The 16,835-nt window shown below is 36.9% G+C and overlaps 1 pseudogene; it reads right to left on the bottom strand.

Annotated features, from left to right (window-relative positions):
- Positions 1–5,407: 5,407 nt before the first annotated feature.
- Positions 5,408–7,035, bottom strand: LOC150020089 (T-complex protein 1 subunit delta pseudogene; annotated as a pseudogene).
- Between the last annotated feature and the right edge of the window lie 9,800 nt (positions 7,036–16,835).

The raw sequence follows: 16,835 nt of genomic DNA, 5'->3' as shown, positions 1-16,835 counted from the left end.
GATTAGAGTCAGATTCTCAGACTTGATTGGACAATACCCTGCCTTACTCTTCTTTCCTGCTGAACCATGCAGTTAGCTGAGTTCCCAATGGGCTTGAACATGCCACAATTATAAGAAGTTTAAGTTCTAACCAATGAAGTGGACAAACATAATTTAGAATGAGACATGATAAAATGCCAGAACAGAAGTGTATAGGAGTATTAAGGGAACACAGAGAAACAACTCTTTGATTTTGCTGCTGAGAGGTGCTAGCTATATATTTCTGTAATAATTTGATTTAGAATTGGATCTAATTTTATAAATGTATATACTTTGAGTTACTCAAAAATATGAATTATGCCAAAGGTGCTGTATCTTTTAAAAATGAATTGATTGGTGCATTTTTATTTTTCTTTAAAATATTGATTATGTCTCTATCATTCATCTATAGTTTCAAAGAATGATTAATGTAGTCTACACAGGGTTGCCAGCATTGAGCAACTCCAGGGACATCATCAATATTTTATTTTATTGCATATGATCTTGTTGACCACTCTCATTTTCATAGTGCTAATATTATTTATACTGAATGCTATATGAATAGCATCCCTTGAAATTGGGTAATATAATATCTTGGTTGTAGCAATTAATAAATGCATTGGTAAAGCATCAGGTATATAGCCAATTCAAAGCTAGTTCCCCTAATCCTTTGGATATGCAAAAAACTATTAGATTGGTATTACTGAATCAAGGGTTTTTAGGTAAGTTTATGGAAAGAATATTTACAGATTTGTCTGACAAAAGGCAATGTACTATGTTATATAAATATGTGCCACATCATTGGGCATGATGGGAATTGCTGAAAGGCAGAAGGCAATGTAAACTGGAATACTAGAATATTATGGTAAGTCTTTTGAAACAAAGTAGGTGTAGATAATCAGGAAAAGAAAATGAGTAATGCAGCATAAGCTAAGGCATGACATATGAAATTGTAGAACTAATACCAAAATCTGGAGAGAAGTTCAGAAAATCTTTGGCATTGTATTTGTTTGTGGTCAACTAAGGGTGCTGAAAACGGCATCTCTAACCAGTGCGAATGAGATCAATGAGATCAGTGCTTTGTCTACTTGTTTATTCTTCTTGCACCATTTAATATTTTAGTATCCAGGTTTGATGAGGAACCATCACCCATGAGCATCAATGCAGACCAAGTAACCATTTATAAGGAACAGTTAGTTCATTTCTTCCTGACCTTGATTTCATTTACTCAATTAATTATTTAATCTTAACAAGAAACACAGCTTCCCTGTGCTCTCTTCATCCCTTTGAAGTAATCAGCAGTGAAAAGGGGTGATGTAGTAAATGGACTCTGTATGGAGGGTTAAGAAAGTTGCAGATAACCATTCTTTTAAGTGCCATGACAGTAACAACAGCAGCATGGTAATAATAATAAAAAAGTAATTTATATTGAGCACATCTTATGAAAGTTTATTATACAGAGAATGATGACTGGTTGTCCTTTATCACAGGTAGGCACAGAAAAAGATGATCTGGATTTAAATATTAGTAGACTATGTTATTGAAAGACATAGTAATATTTTCCCTGTAACACTAATGTAAATAAGAATGGTTATTCACTTGTCAAAAGCATTTTAAGTTGAAGTCTGTGTGTTACTAGGGGGGAGAGATTCAAGAACTATCTTGTAACTTAGAATCCTACAGAATTGACTTTAGGATAGTATACTATGTTGTTTATGTAGTGCTTTACATCATCATCATTATTTTTTTAAATAAAGATGTTTAACTCCTCATTTTCCAGGACAGTAAATACACCCTGAGTGATTACATAACCTGGTCAATGTCATGCAGCTAAGTAATAATGGTAGAGTAGAAGCCCAAAACTAGGTCTTCTGACACCAAAATCAATGTATTAATTGTACTTTTGTCATGAAGAACTCTTAAAAATATTCTATAATGATTCAAGTTATATATAAAGAAAATGAGGCCAAGATAGTTAAAATTACAGAAATTTTAAACAAACAGAATTAGATTCTTCTGTTTTTTACACAAGCGTTCTTTCCACTAACTAGGATTCTACTGGCCTCTTCTATATACAAAGGGTAGTATGATTGCTTATGCAGACACACTTCCCTTGCTCACTCAATTAGAAGCAGAGTTTACTTATGCTGTTTTTTGTCATTTTATGACATAATAGAATATGAAAGTCAAAGAATTCATAATGCTGCCATCATCTTCTCTCTTCTGAAAATGTATTATTGTTGTCCCGATTGTCTTCTAGGCTTTTGATAATAGTGTTAATGAACTCAGAGGAAATCTGCAAGAAACTAGACAAGAGAATTAGTTAACTAACATCTCCACCAGAAAGGGCATAGAATGCTTTGTGGAAAAACATAATATTGAAAAACCTGGAGGACTGGGTGGGTAAAATAGTGGAGAATGGGGTGAGAGGGTAGAAATCGCAAAAACATAAGTTTTTAAGGAATATTCAGGAGAAAGATGGCTACAGAGGATTAGTAAAAATTTTTACATGCTTCAACTCCTTGTGCAAGCACACAAAGAATTACAACCAAATCTCAAAATGAATAATACCCAGAAACATCAGAAAAACAAGCTGTATGGAAATCAGACAACCAAGGATTTAAAGAAACCATATTCATTCAGTTGGGTAGGAGGGGTGGAGTCGTGGAGATGGGTGGAGAGGCAGTGTGGTGTGAAGACGCAGCAGTGGAGGCTGTGGCAGTGGAATGGCAGTCCCAAATTCACATGTGGTGAATAAAAATTGGAAGGGATACCTTGGGAGTGAGTTATCCCAGCCCCAGGCCAGATCACACAGTCCAGTTTCAAAGCACCAGGAAGGTAAATTCCCATTAACACTGGTTGTAAAAACCAGTGAGAGTTGGGGTGGTGGAAGAAACTTCTGTATTTTCCCTGATTAAAGGGCACACACAAGCTTAGAATGTATGAAAATCCATCTGCTCTGGGTTTTATCACCAGGGCATGGGCTGGAAGGGTGACAGTCACATATGGGAAGTGGGTAAAGTGACTAGAAATGGGTGAATGCCAAGCAAATGCCCTGAAGCCAGGCAGTGGCATCATTCCCTCTTCAAGTCCTCTTCCCCACACACAGAACCACAAAGCAGAGAAGCAGGTTGCCCTAACCTGGCAATTACCTAAGGCTCCACCTCACACAGTTTATAAGTGCCTTCTACATAGGCCACACTACTAAAATAGGAAGTAAAAGCAGCTCTACATAATACATAGAAACAAATACAGGGAGGCTGCCAAATTGAGGAGACAAAGAAATATGGCCCAAATGAAAGAACAGAACAAAACTCCAGAAAAAGACCTAATGAAATGCAGACATCTAACCTATCAGATGCAGAGATGAAAACACTGGTAATTAAAATGCTCAGAAAACTCATTGAGTAGGACAAAAACATAAAAGAAGAAATGAAGGTTATACTGAGTGAAATAAAGAAAAATCCACAGGTAACCAACAGTGGAAGAAGGGAAGCCAGGGTTCAAATCAATGATTTGGAACATAAGGAAGAAATAAACATTCAACCAGAACAGAATGAAGAAAGAAGAATTCAAAAAAAGTGAGGAGAGGCTTAGAAAACTCTGGGACACCTCCAAACGTGCCAACATGTGAATCATAGGGATGTAAGAAGGAGAAGAGAAGAGCAAGAAATTGAAAACTTATTTGAAAAAATAATGAAAGAAAACTTCTCTAATATGGCAAAGGAAATTGATATACAAGTCCAGGAAGCACAGAGAGTCTCAAACAAGTTGAACCCAAAGAAGACCACACCAAAACACATCATGATTAAAATGCCAAAGGTTAAAAATAAAGAGAGAATCTTAAAAGCAGAAAGATAATGGCAGAGAGTTACCTACAAAGGAGTTCCCATAAGACTATCAGCTGATTTCTCAAAAGAAGCTTTGCAGGCAAGAAGGGACTGGCAAGAAGTATTCAAGGTGATGAAAAGCAAGGACGTACAACCAAGATTACTCTAGCTAACAAAGCTCTCATTTAGAATGGAAAGGCAGATAAGTGCTTCCCAGACAAAGTAAAGCTAAAGGAATTCATCATCACCAAGCCAGTATTAAATGAACTGTTAAAGGGACTTATTTAATAAAAAGAACAAAACCATGAACATTAGAAAGGCAACAAATTCACAACTATCAACAACTGAATCTTAGAAAACAAAAACAAACTAGGCAAACAACAAGAACAGCAACAGAATCATAGGTATGGGAGTCACTTGGAGGGTTATCAGCTGCAAGACAGAATGGTGAGAATAGGGGAAATGGTGCAGGGATTAAGAAGCTATAATTGGTAGACAGGGAGATGTTAAGAATAGCATAGGAAGTGGAGAAGCCGAAGAACTTACACACACTACCTATGGACATGAACTAAGGGAAGGGATTGATGGATGGAAGGTGGATACTGGGCCAACGGGGCAAAAAGGGGAAATTTGGGGCAATTGTAATAGCATAATCAATAAAATATATTTTAAAAAAGTAAACTTACTGTTGGTGTAGTTTAATAGTCACCCTTCTTCCTGATACTCTACCATGTTTACAAGGGAATGTAGTAAAATTCTGCAGTTATTCAATACTTTTAAGTTAGAATTACATTTTTGAGATAATGAGGAGAATATTTTCAACCATCACTTTATGTGAACAGGAAGCTTAATCCCTCTGTCTTGCTCTTACATTTATGTCCTTAAACACCTAATATTATGCCTAATGTTAAAATTTTATTATAATAAAATGTTAAACAATTATATAATAATTTATTTGTTGATTTATTTATTTTTACCTTGTAAATTGAAGGATCCATTGATTTTTATCTAGAGAATGATATTACATTTTCTCTTTCTTTAGTATTTTTCCTATTCCAGTAAATCTTGTACACTGTCTCTTAATTTTCTGATTTTACCACTTAATGATTAAAAGCTACCTTCAAAGTAAAATCTGTCTTACTTCTTTGTCCTGTAAAACCCATCATTATCTAACTATCATTTTCTAGACATAAACTAACCAGTCATATCTACTTATAGTAGTCATGTGCTAAGTGTGCTGGATGCATGCTACATTCTACCAGTTTAAGGTCCCTAATTATTCTGCTATTCTTTCTTGTCAGGACCTTTGCACATACAATCTTAATACCCTTCTTTCTGTTTGACTTTTTCTTTTATTTCTTTCTGTTTTTTTGAAACCAAATATTTAATATTTTCATTAAACTGTGTCAATACACTTTCAAGTAAATGCAAACTGGAAGACCAGGCCCAGGAATTTGTAGAGGCAACAATATGTGAAACAAGTAACACCAGTGACCTTCCTACCACTCCAGCTGCACTATTAGTGGCCATGATGTTGCCAGTCAGCAGTGCTATCCAGATTACTGAGTGCTTACCACATCATCAGATGTCAGGATGCTCTGGAGAGTTTCAGCCACCAGTCAGTGCACTATCTGCAACCAACAGATGCTGGACAACTAGTTCCACCAAAATGTTAGAAATACCACCCTTTCAGACATTAATGCCTATAGTTTTTTCTCCAAGGGCATGCCAATTTCTTCATTCTGTTACTGTGGGAATGGAATTCAGGCCAGCATTTTCAGCTAGTGTAGATGGAATGACTTCCCCAACATCTGCAAAAGCACAAATGCAGTAGGATTCCATACCACTCAATGTTTGTGAATATTCATTTCACTGTTGGGCCCACTCTACTTCTGGAGCACCGCTTCCTGTAATAAGTTCTCTTCTTTACTAAACAATGAATGACATATAGTGCATCATGAATGACATATAGTGCATCATGAATGGAGCACTCAGCTTCTTCAATAATCAATTTGTTAGATCCACAAACAACAATTGCAACTGCTTTTCCAGGACTTGTACAGCCTGTAATCTTGAGCAGTTTACCAGAACCATCTAAACTGACCTCCTCAGGTGACTCAGCCAATCCCAGCCTGTCAGCTGTGAACTGGTCAATATGAGCAACAGGCTTGGTTCCACTTGTATTACAAATGAATTCAATATATTGTCTTTCAATACCCTTAACCACCATAATCTTCATTTTATTCAGGAAATGTAATGCAAGATCACTAAGACCATATCTGAGGGTAGACTTCTGTATGAGAAGGACATTATATCTGGTTTTTTAAATTTGCTCCACCAAGTTTAGAATATAGGCTTTCCGCTGGTAGCACTTGGTCTATCTGGAAATAGTCAGAAACCACTGTCTGGTTATCCATATTTGTTTTGGGAACAGATAAGTAAAATTGAATACACCTAATCTTAGTCTTTTCAACTCTGGTTATACCAGAATTTGCCATCTTTTGAGTGAGAACCTTCCCCAACTCACAGTCATCCATTATCCCACTGAGTTTCTTAACTGTGTTAATATCTCTAAGTTATACACTGGTAGCTGTGGCTGGTTCAGTCACATTCATCATTGCATTTGCACTCATCAGAGAAAGCAGACTTGCGTATTGAGAAGACAACCTTTGAGTTCAGCGATGTGGTTGCACTATTTAACAAAGTTTCTCTGTCATGCAATTACACAGGTCAAGACATGTCAGTCAAGACTTCAATACCCTTTTCCAAAGCCTTCTGGAATGGCTTGGAAATGATAGTTGGGCAACTTTCTTTCTGAAGAAGCTGAGTACAGGAATCTAAGAGAGAACAGCAATGATGACCACCAATGTGGTGCCATCTCCTGCTTCTATATTATGTGCCTTAGACAACTCCACCGGCACTCTAGCTGCTGGATGCGATGCTTGCACTTGCTTCAGGGTGGTGGCACCGTAATTTGTAAAGCTCACATCGTCTTTCCCATTCTGAATCATTTTATCCATTCCTTTTGGTCCAAGGCTTGTTCTAAAGCATTTGCAACAGCTTTGGCTGCTGAGATGTTGCTGAAATGGATCTGGGCCAGTTTATTGGAGTCCTTATAGGCGCTTTTGTTGTGGCCACGTGCAGCCCCAGTGGGTGCCCTACTCCAGGGTGCCACATTCTTGGGCATGGCTAGGCTGGGTCTGCATGGGCTCAGGAAGAGTGAATGGACACATATTTTGGTCTAAGAGTATGCACCCAACACTTTCATGAACCTTCCAGAAAGGGGTGCTAGTTCTGGGGCTCTTTTTGTTTTTTTTTAATCTAATAAATATAACCTTCAAAATGAAGGTTAAATAACATCTGTCTTGCTTTTTCTGTATCCCAAAAGCACAGAAAGCCACCACCTTCTTTGTGTAGTCCAAGGATTCAGAGTGTCCCTTTGTTGTGGACCATGCCACGTATTGTGCAGTGATTTTCATACCTATGTGTTGTTGGTTTTGAGGATAGAGACTGTCTTATTCACATTTGTTTGCTTAGAACAGCACATGACATATTTGGGTTGCTAATTAAAATTTTGCTGAATTAAATTAAGGGTCAAAGAAATTTCTTAAACATATGACCTGATATTGCTACCTGCTCTAAATCAGGGAAGAGAAGAAACATGTATCATAATCCTTCTTGGAGCATATTCCCCCATTTGTTTGTTGATGCAAATACAGTTGATGGGCTCCTCATTGGAAGTAGAATTTTTTTAAAGACTGGTTCCTTGTCATTCATTGGAGAAGATGGCCCATAACAGTTTAAAGTGCAAGGGTCCTGAGATTATTTTTGTGACACATTTTGAGGAGTGAGCTGCCACCAACTGGGAGGAGAAGATAAGCAAAGGAAGCAGGAAGTCCCCAGGTTATGCATTCCTGGGTGATAGAAAAAAATGTATGGACAACACCGACATCTCTAGAGCCACTACTGATTCCTAAATTACAACTCGTTTAGATTCTAGAATACTTACTACATGGTATACCAGCGAGATGACCTGGAGTAAATCATTCTGTTTGTCTTAACACCTCCCATGTAAATCATTAAAGCAGCGAAGACTGGCTAATATGAGCAATGAAACTGGGGAAAACAGGGCAGTTTGTGTAGATTAGGTAGAGAAATTAGGTGGGGTTTTTATCATGTGTATATAACACCTCCATCGTGCCTGGTTTCAATAGTTTTAGGTCTGTTAATGCTAAAACAGACCTAAAACTAACTATCTGCAACCCCCCATCCCCCACCCCCCAAGGCTTCCCCTTACCTCTGGATCACCAGGGATGTTCTCTAGGGCCTTATTATAATTTAGTTACTAAAAATGGACTCTTTTGTGGCATTTAAAGGACAGTTTACCTTCAAGGACCAGAGAAGAAGTGTGTCTTATCTTTACTGCTGACCTATTAAATTTGCAAATCTAAAGTTAGAAAGCAGTAAGAAGTAGCAAAATACCTTCTGCATTCTCTCCAATATTATCTCCACCAGAACATTATGTGTTTCTACAGGTAACCAGATTTCTATTTATAATGTAAGAGACACTTCAACGTGAACCTGACAACTGTTACGAAAGAACAAACAGCCACTGAAGAGTCATTTGCTCAGGAAAATTTTACTTGGCTCGTGTCAACGTTTCATCCGATATCTTAAGCTCTGGGCAACTGCCCGTATTGCTTAGAGGAATCCTGTGTTGCCAATGTGTTACAAGCTGATAAACTCAATCCTGGAGGCTTTTGTTTTTAATGTTTGATATTTCATTAGGCAGTACAGTGAAATTTTTAAATTTTTACCTTGGCCTCTGATGCTGATAGCAGGTATCTCTCTTTCAATTTAAGTACAATTGAACTTGAGATTAGCTCTTCACAGATGCAGGTAAACCTTGACATATGTTGCCTAAAAACAAATTTCAACTGCAGTTTGTATAGCACCTTTCACATCAGTGCCCCAAATTGCTTCACAGTAATACATCATCAATATTTCACAATGTGGTATCACTGAGCAATGTATTCAATGATTCAGACATCGTTTCAAATAATCTAGAGAAACAACAACCAGAGGAAGGCAAGTCTTTTTTTCAACCATACAGTGACATAGATTTAATTATTTTCCAAGTGTTTTGTCATTACCTTGTTTAGAAGAACAGCCTAGCAGAAATGTGCAAAACTAATCCAGAGGTGCTGTTAATATTTGCATCAGTAAATCCAGATCAAATAAACAAACAAACCCTGCTGTATACCTAAGTATATGCCTAATAATTCATTTGATACTGCAGTTTTGGATACAGTCTATGAAGAATTATTTAAAAAGATTAAAGTTATGATATTTTATTCAAAAAATTAATTTATCAGATAGATGTCTAGTTGCTACTTGGGAAAGTAATTTGATCAAGCTGGGAACAAGCAAAGTTTTGCTCGATTTCTTCCTCCTCTTTCTTACCACATCTAGTATTCATCTTAATGCCTCTATAATTCATGTCATTTTTTTCATTCTTTTGTTATATTTATAGTTCAGATCCTCATTGTTCCTTGGATTATCTCAGCACTTACCTGACTGCCATTTATTTGTTTGTTTATTTATTTTATTATTATTAACTTTATTGGGGTTACATTAATTAAAATATATAGGTTTCAAGTATATATTCTGTGATACATGATCTGTATATTGCATTGTGTGCCCACCACCCAAAGTCAAATCATTTTCTATCACCATATATTTGATCCCCTTCACCTTTTACTACCTCACTAGCCCCTTCCCTCTGGTAATCACCACACTGTTGTCTGTGTCTATGTGTTTCAGTTTCATATCCCACATGACTAACTTATTTGCCTTAGAATGTTGTTCTCAAGGTGCATCCATGTTGCAAATGGCAGTATTTCATCTTTTTTTTTTATGGCAAAATATGGCACTGTTAGAATGTACCACATCTTCTTTACCCAATCATCTATCAAAGGACACTGTTATGTGTCCATGTCTTTTCCACCATGAATAATAATGCAATGAACAAAAGCATACATATATCTTTGTGAATAAATGCGTTTAATTTTTTTGGTGGATACCCAGAGGAGGAATTGCTGGGTCATATGGTAACTATTCTTAATTTTTTCAGAAACCTCCATACTGTTTTCCAGAGAAGCCATACAAGTTTACATTCCCACCAGCAGTGAATGAGGGTTTCTTTTTCTTCACAACTTCTCCAACACTTGTTATTACCTGTATTATTGATAATAGCGATTCTAACTGGTGTGAGAAGTGATTTGCATTTCTCTAATAGCTAGTGAAGATAAATGTCTTTTCATATACCTACTGACTTCTTGGGAGAGGTGTCTGTTAAGGTCCTCTGCCCATTTTTTAAGTAGGTTGTTTGTTTGGTTTTGAGTTGAATGAGTTCTTTATATATTTTGGATGTTAACCCCTTGTCAGAGCTGTTGCTAGAAATATTATCTCCCATTCAATTGGTTGCCTTTTTGTTTTGTTGTTGGTATTTTTGTTGTGCAGAAGCTTTTTAGTTTGATATAGTGCCATTCATTTATTTTTTCCTTTACTTTCCTTGCCTTTGGGGTCAAATTCATAAGATGTTCTCAGTGACCAAGGTCCATAAATTTAGTACCTATGTTTTAATTTGTGCATTTTATTGTTTCAGATCTTATATTTAGGTCCTTGATTCATTTTGAAATATTTTTTGTACATGAAGACAACCTGTAATCTAGTTTCATTCTTTTTCATGTGGCTTTCCAATTTTGCCAGCACCATTTATTGAAGAGGCTTTCCTTTCTCTGTTGTGTGTTTTTGGCTCTTTTGTCAAAAAATTATTTATCCATATACACATGGTTTTAATGTGAGGCTCTCAGTATTGTTCCATTGGTCTATGTGTCTTTTTCTGTCAATACCATGATCTTTTAAGCCCTGGCTGGTTTGGCTCAGTGGATTGAGCGTCGGCCTGCGAGCTAAGTGTCGCTGGTTCGATCTTCCAGTCAGGGCACATCAGAGAAGGAAAACTCTGACTCCAAAAAACCTCCTCTGCCTTGCGGCATACCTCTTCAGGGGAAAGGCTAAGGGAGTAAACCCCGACAGAAAATCCGGAGCCGGAGTCCCTAAGGCGGTTTGACGTTGTAGTCAACACCGGCAACTCCTGCAGCGCACCTGAACCCAAGCTGTATTGACTCCGTCTTTCCCTTGGATCCTTCAGCTGCGAAGAGAGGGGGGTCTGCTGCATGGGCAACAGCAGACCCTCCATATCACCCTGCCCAGGTTCTGTAGCTTCAGCTTCACTGGAGAGGACACTCCAGCGTCATCACAAGATGTCAATTCAACACAGGAGGAGACAGATACCGTGTCACTCCCGAGTCAGACTGCACAGCCATTCTCGGCGGTGCAGATAGACTCTTAAACTACACCATCGTCTCTCGAGACGGACGGCTGCCGCCGCCGACGACCATGATCTTTTGATTATCATAGCTCTGTAGTATAATTTGAAGTCAGGTAGTGTGATACCTCTGGCTTTATTCTTTTTTCTCAAGATTACATTTTGTGTTCAGGGTCTTTTGTGGTTCCATATAAATCTGGTGATTTTTTTTTGTTCTCTTTCTTTAAAAAATGACATGTGGATTTTGATAGGAATTACATTAAATCTGTATATTGCTGTAGGTAATATGGCCACTTTAAACATGTCAATACTTTCAATTCATGAACATGGAATATATATTTTATTTCATTGTGTTTTTTCAATGTGTTTTAATAATGCTTTGCAGTTTTCAATTTGTAGGGCCTTCACATTCTTTGTTAAGTTTACTCCAAGTTATTTTGTTCTTTTGTTGCAATTGCTAAAAGAATTGCTTTTTCTCCATTTCATTTTCTGAAGTTTAATTGTTAGTATATAGGAAAGCAGTGGATTTTCATACATTGATTTTGTATCCTGCAACTTTACTGTATTTGTTTATTGTTTCTAATAGAATTTTGATGGCATCATTAGGGTTTTCTATATACAGAATCATGTCATCGTCAGAAAAGTGACACTTTTACTTCTTCCTTCCCAAACTGGATGACTTTTATTTCTTTCTTTTGCCTGATTCTCTGGTTAGGACTTCCAGAAATATGTTGAATAAGAGTGGTGAGAGTGGGCATCCTTGTCTTGTTCCTGATTTTAAAGAAAATGCTTTCAGGGTTTTTTTTTTTTTTATTATTGAGCATGATATTGGTTGAGAATTAGTCATATATGGCCTTTATTATGCATTATTTTTAATGTATTTTTGTATCAGTTTACTAGTATTTTGTTTAGGATTATTTTCATCTGCATTTATCAAAAATATTTGTAGTTGTGTGTGTGTGTGTGTGTGTGTGTGTGTGTGTGTGTGTGTGTTTGTATTATCCTTGCCAGGTTTTGGTACTAGAATTATATGTTGGCTTCAAAAAATGTGTTAGTAAGTATTTCCTCTTCTTCAATTTTTTGGATGAATTTAAGAAGCATAGGTAGCAAATCTTTGAACGTTAGAGCTCACCGACTTCTGGCCAAGATGGAGGCTTAGATGGACATGCTTGATCTCCCTCTACAACCAGAAAGGAATAGAACTACCTCAAAACAAAAGATAACTAGAAACTCCAGAAAATAAAACTACACAGAAGCCCAACATACAAAGTTATAAACCAGCGGCACTTGTCGGGAAGGTAAGAAGAGCGAAAGTGGGCGATGCTGTTTGCGGTAGCACCAGGGACAGCGGCAGGGAGAATGGTCCTGGCTGCAGTTGAGCCCCAGCAGCTCCCGACCCCAACGCTGGGAAAAGCAGCCACCACATTGGCTTGGACTGGACTGACGGTGAGGCCCAGAGGGCGCGAGGACAGACTGAGTCTCCCAGCAGAGAATAACAGCAGGAATCCATCTTGGACCCCCGCCCCCACACAAAGCGCCACAGCACCACGAAATAGGTTGCAGATCACCACCAGTCACTGGGCAGTGATGACAATGCGCCACAGCGCAGCAAAAAAGGTTGCTGGACCGCCGCCAGTTGCTCGGTAGTGACCACAAAGCGCCACAGCGCCGCGAAAAAGATTGCGGATCGCCACTGGTCACTGGGTAGTGACGACAAAGGGCCACAGCGTGGCAAAAAAGGTTGCGGATCGCCGCGGGTCACTAGGTTGTTATGAGTACACAGGTTCCGCCCCCTGTAGCTGGCCCAAGAAAGCAAAATACAAATCTGTCAATATGAGGTAGACAACTATAGAAATCCCGGTGGTGCAGTTCACCAGGCAACAGATGAAGAATCCGACAGATGAACAAATAAGAAACCTGTCAGAGGGTCAGTTCAGAGCCATTGTGATTAAGTGGCTTATAGAATTAACAAAAGATTTGAAAAAAGACAAGAAAGGATTGAAAACCACTCATACTGAAAAAAACAAAAACACATACGAGAGAAATGGTGAGGAAATAAAATCCAGAGTTCAAATCAACAAACCGGAACATAAGAAGGAACAAATAGTTATCCAGTATGGAGAGAGGAAACAGGAAGCAAGGAAAGTGAGAAGAGGATCAGAAACCTCTGGGACAGCTATAAGAGATTGAATATAAGAATTATAGGATTGCCAGAGGGCGAAGAAGAAGAACTAGAAATTGAAAAATTAAGTGAAAATATAATAAAGCAGAACTTCCCAAATGTGGGGAAGGAAATAGACTTACAGGTCCAGGAAGCACAGAGAGTTTCAGAAAAACTGGACCCAGGGAGAAACACTCCAAGACACATTATAATCAAAATGTCAAAAGTTAAAGATAAAGAGAGAATCTTAAAAGCAGCAAGAGAGAAGAAAAGAATAATGTACAAAGGGGTCCCAATTAGACTATCAGCTGACTTCTCAAGGGAGACCCTGCAGGCAAGAAGGGACTGGCAAGAAACATTCAAAGTAATGAAAATCCCAAACCTACAACCACAAATACTCTATCCAGTGAAATTGTCATTCATAATAGAAGGGCAGAGAAAGTGCTTCCAGGACAAAATAAAACTGAAAGAGTTCATTAGATCCAAACCACTATTATATGAGATGTTAAAGGGACTGGTTTAGATAAAGGAGGATCAAAACTATGAACACTAAAATGAAAACTGCATCACAAGAACCAACAACAGAAGCTAGGGAATTGAAACAAAGGCAAACTAAACAGTCAACGAGAGTGGAAAAAGAACTATAGGTATGGGGAACATATTGGGGGGAGATCAGCAGGGAGGGGTAAGGGGGTAAGGGAGGGAGAGCGTACAGGAATTAAGAAGCATTGTAGGAGGGAATGGAGTAGACAGAAAGAAGTTGAGAAGAACTATATGCACAACCAATGGACATGGACTAAAAGGGGGGGACAACTGGAGGGAGGGGGACCACTGGGTGGAGGGGAGCAGAGGGAAGGGAAATTGGAACAACTGTAACAGTATAATCAATAAAACATATTTAAAAAAGAAGAATTCACCAGTGAAGCCACTTGGTCCCTGACTTTTATTTTTAGGGAAGTTTTGATAGTTGTTTCAATATCCTCATTGTTGATTGATCTATTTAGATTTTCCAGTTCTTCCTGATTCAGTCTAGGAAGATTATATATTTTTGGAAATTATTCATTTCTTCTAGGTTTTGAGTTTGGTAACATAGTCTTTTATAGTATTCTAGTATGATCCTTCATATATCCATGATGTCTGTGGTAATTTCTTCTCTTTCATTTCTGATTTTGTTTATGTGAGTCTTTTTTTTTTTTTTTTTTTTTTTACTTAGTGAATCAAGTCAGGTGTTTGTCAATTTTATTAATCTTTTCAAAGAACCAGCTATTTGTTGTGTTATTTTTTTGTATAGTCTTTTTGTTCTATATTTTATTCAGTTCTGTTCTAATTTTTATTATTTCATCTCTTCTTCTGATTTTAGGTAATTTCTATTGTTTTTCTAGTTCTTTAAGATGTGATATCAAGTTGTTTATTTGGGATTTCTCTTGAGAAAGGCCTGCAATGATACAATCTTCTGTCTTATTACTGCTTTTGTTACATCCCAGAAGTTTTGATATTTGTATTGTTATTCTCACTTATCTCTCTATATCTTTTGATCTTGCCTTTTATTTTTTTTTGACCCAGTCATTTTTAGTATTATGTTGTTTAATCTCTAGATATTTGTGGATTTCTTTATTTCTTTTTTGCAGTTAATTTCTAATTTCAAAATATTGGGGTCAGAAAATATGCCTGGTATAATTCCAAACTTCCTGAATTTTTTTGAAGCTAGTTTTGTGACCTAACATATGATCTATCCTTGCAGATATTTCCTGTGCATTCAAAAAGACTGTATAATCTGATGTTCTGGGATGAGAGGCTCTGTAAATGTCAATTATGTCATTTGGTCTAATGTGTAATTTAAGACTGCTATTTCTTTATTGATTTCCTGTTTGGATAATCTGTCTAGAGCTGTCAACAGAATATTAAGGTCCCCAACTATGATTGTGTTTTTTTTTATTTCTCCCTTTGGCTCTGGTAGTAGTTGCTTTATATATTTGGGTACTCCCTGATTGGGTGCATATATAATAAGACATGTTATTTCTTCTTGATGTAGTGTCCCCTTTATCATCATGTTCATCTTTGTCTCTTATTACCTTTGTTATCTTGAAATCAATTTTGTCAGATATGAGTACAGTGACACTTGCTTTTCTGTGGATGTTATCTGCTTGGAAAGTCATTTTCCACACTTGCACTTTGAGTCTAATTTTGTCCTTTCAGCTTAGATATATCTTTTGAAGGTAGCATATGGTTGGGTTTTGGTTTTTGATCCATTTTGCAACTTTGTGCCTCTTTATTGGTGAATTCAGTCCATTTACATTTATGGTGATTATTGATGTATGAACATTTTTATAGCCCTCTTATCTTTTGTTTTCTGGTAGCTCTTGCCTCTACTCATTCTTTTCCATTATGTTTCTGTCTGTTGTTTTTGTTTGGTGGTATTCCATATTTCTTTCCTCTGTTTTCTCTTTTTTAAAATTATGTGTCTCAGTTTTGGTTTTTTTGTGTGTGGTTACCATTAAGTTTATAAAAAAGAAAGTTTCATATATACAGTAGTTTCTTTTTTCTTTTGAATGCATCTGATCTCCATTCTCCTTTGAAAATTCAGACTTTTACCCCCTCCCCTTTTATGTTTTTGTTGACACAATTTATCTGTATTTATGCTATAACTCTGTTGGTAATCTTGCTCATAGTTTTGTAATAATTTTTTTCTTTGTTTCAGGTAGCATAACCCCCTTGACTATTTCCTGCAGTGAAGGTCTTCTGGTGATAAATCCCCTCAGCTTCTGTATGTCTATAAAAGTCTTTATTTCGTCTTCATATTTAAAGAATAGCTTTACTGCATATATAATTATTTGCTGGTAATTTCTTTTTTAGTAGCTTGAATATTTGGTTACTCTCTTCTGGTTTGCAGTTGTCTGCTGAGAAGTCCCATAATAACCTAATTTTCTTCCCTTTATAAGTTACTTTCTTCTTTTTCCTGGCTGCCTTGAGAATTCTTTCTTTGTCATTAATTTTTTCACAGTTTTAATACAATGTGCCTTGGAGAGGCCTCTTTGGATTGAGGTGATTAGGTGTCCTGTTTGCTTTATGGATCCAAGGATCTAGCTCTTTCCACAGATTTGGGAAGTTCTCATCAACTATTTATTTGAATATGTTCTCTCTTCTGTTCTCCCTCTCATCTTCTGATATGCCTAGTGTTCTTATATTTCTCTTTCTGATAGAATTCGATAGTGCTTGTAGAGTTTTCTTTCTTTCTTTCTTTTTTCTTTCTTTCTTTCTTTCTTTCTTTCTTTCTTTCTTTCTTTCTTTCTTTCTTCTTTCTTTCTTTCTTTCTTTCTTTCTTTCTTTCTTTCTTTCTTTCTTTCTTTCTTTCTTTCTTTCTTTCTTTCTTTCATGCTCAAGTCTTTCTCTTCTTTCCTTTGTGTCATTTCTGAATTTCTATCTTCAGTAACAATAA

This window comes from Furipterus horrens, unplaced genomic scaffold (assembly GCF_987537825.1).
Source record: "Furipterus horrens unplaced genomic scaffold, mFurHor1.1.pri manual_scaffold_2, whole genome shotgun sequence".
In the NCBI taxonomy this organism is placed as follows: domain Eukaryota; kingdom Metazoa; phylum Chordata; class Mammalia; order Chiroptera; family Furipteridae; genus Furipterus; species Furipterus horrens.
This window is presented reverse-complemented; position numbering and strand designations above follow the sequence as displayed.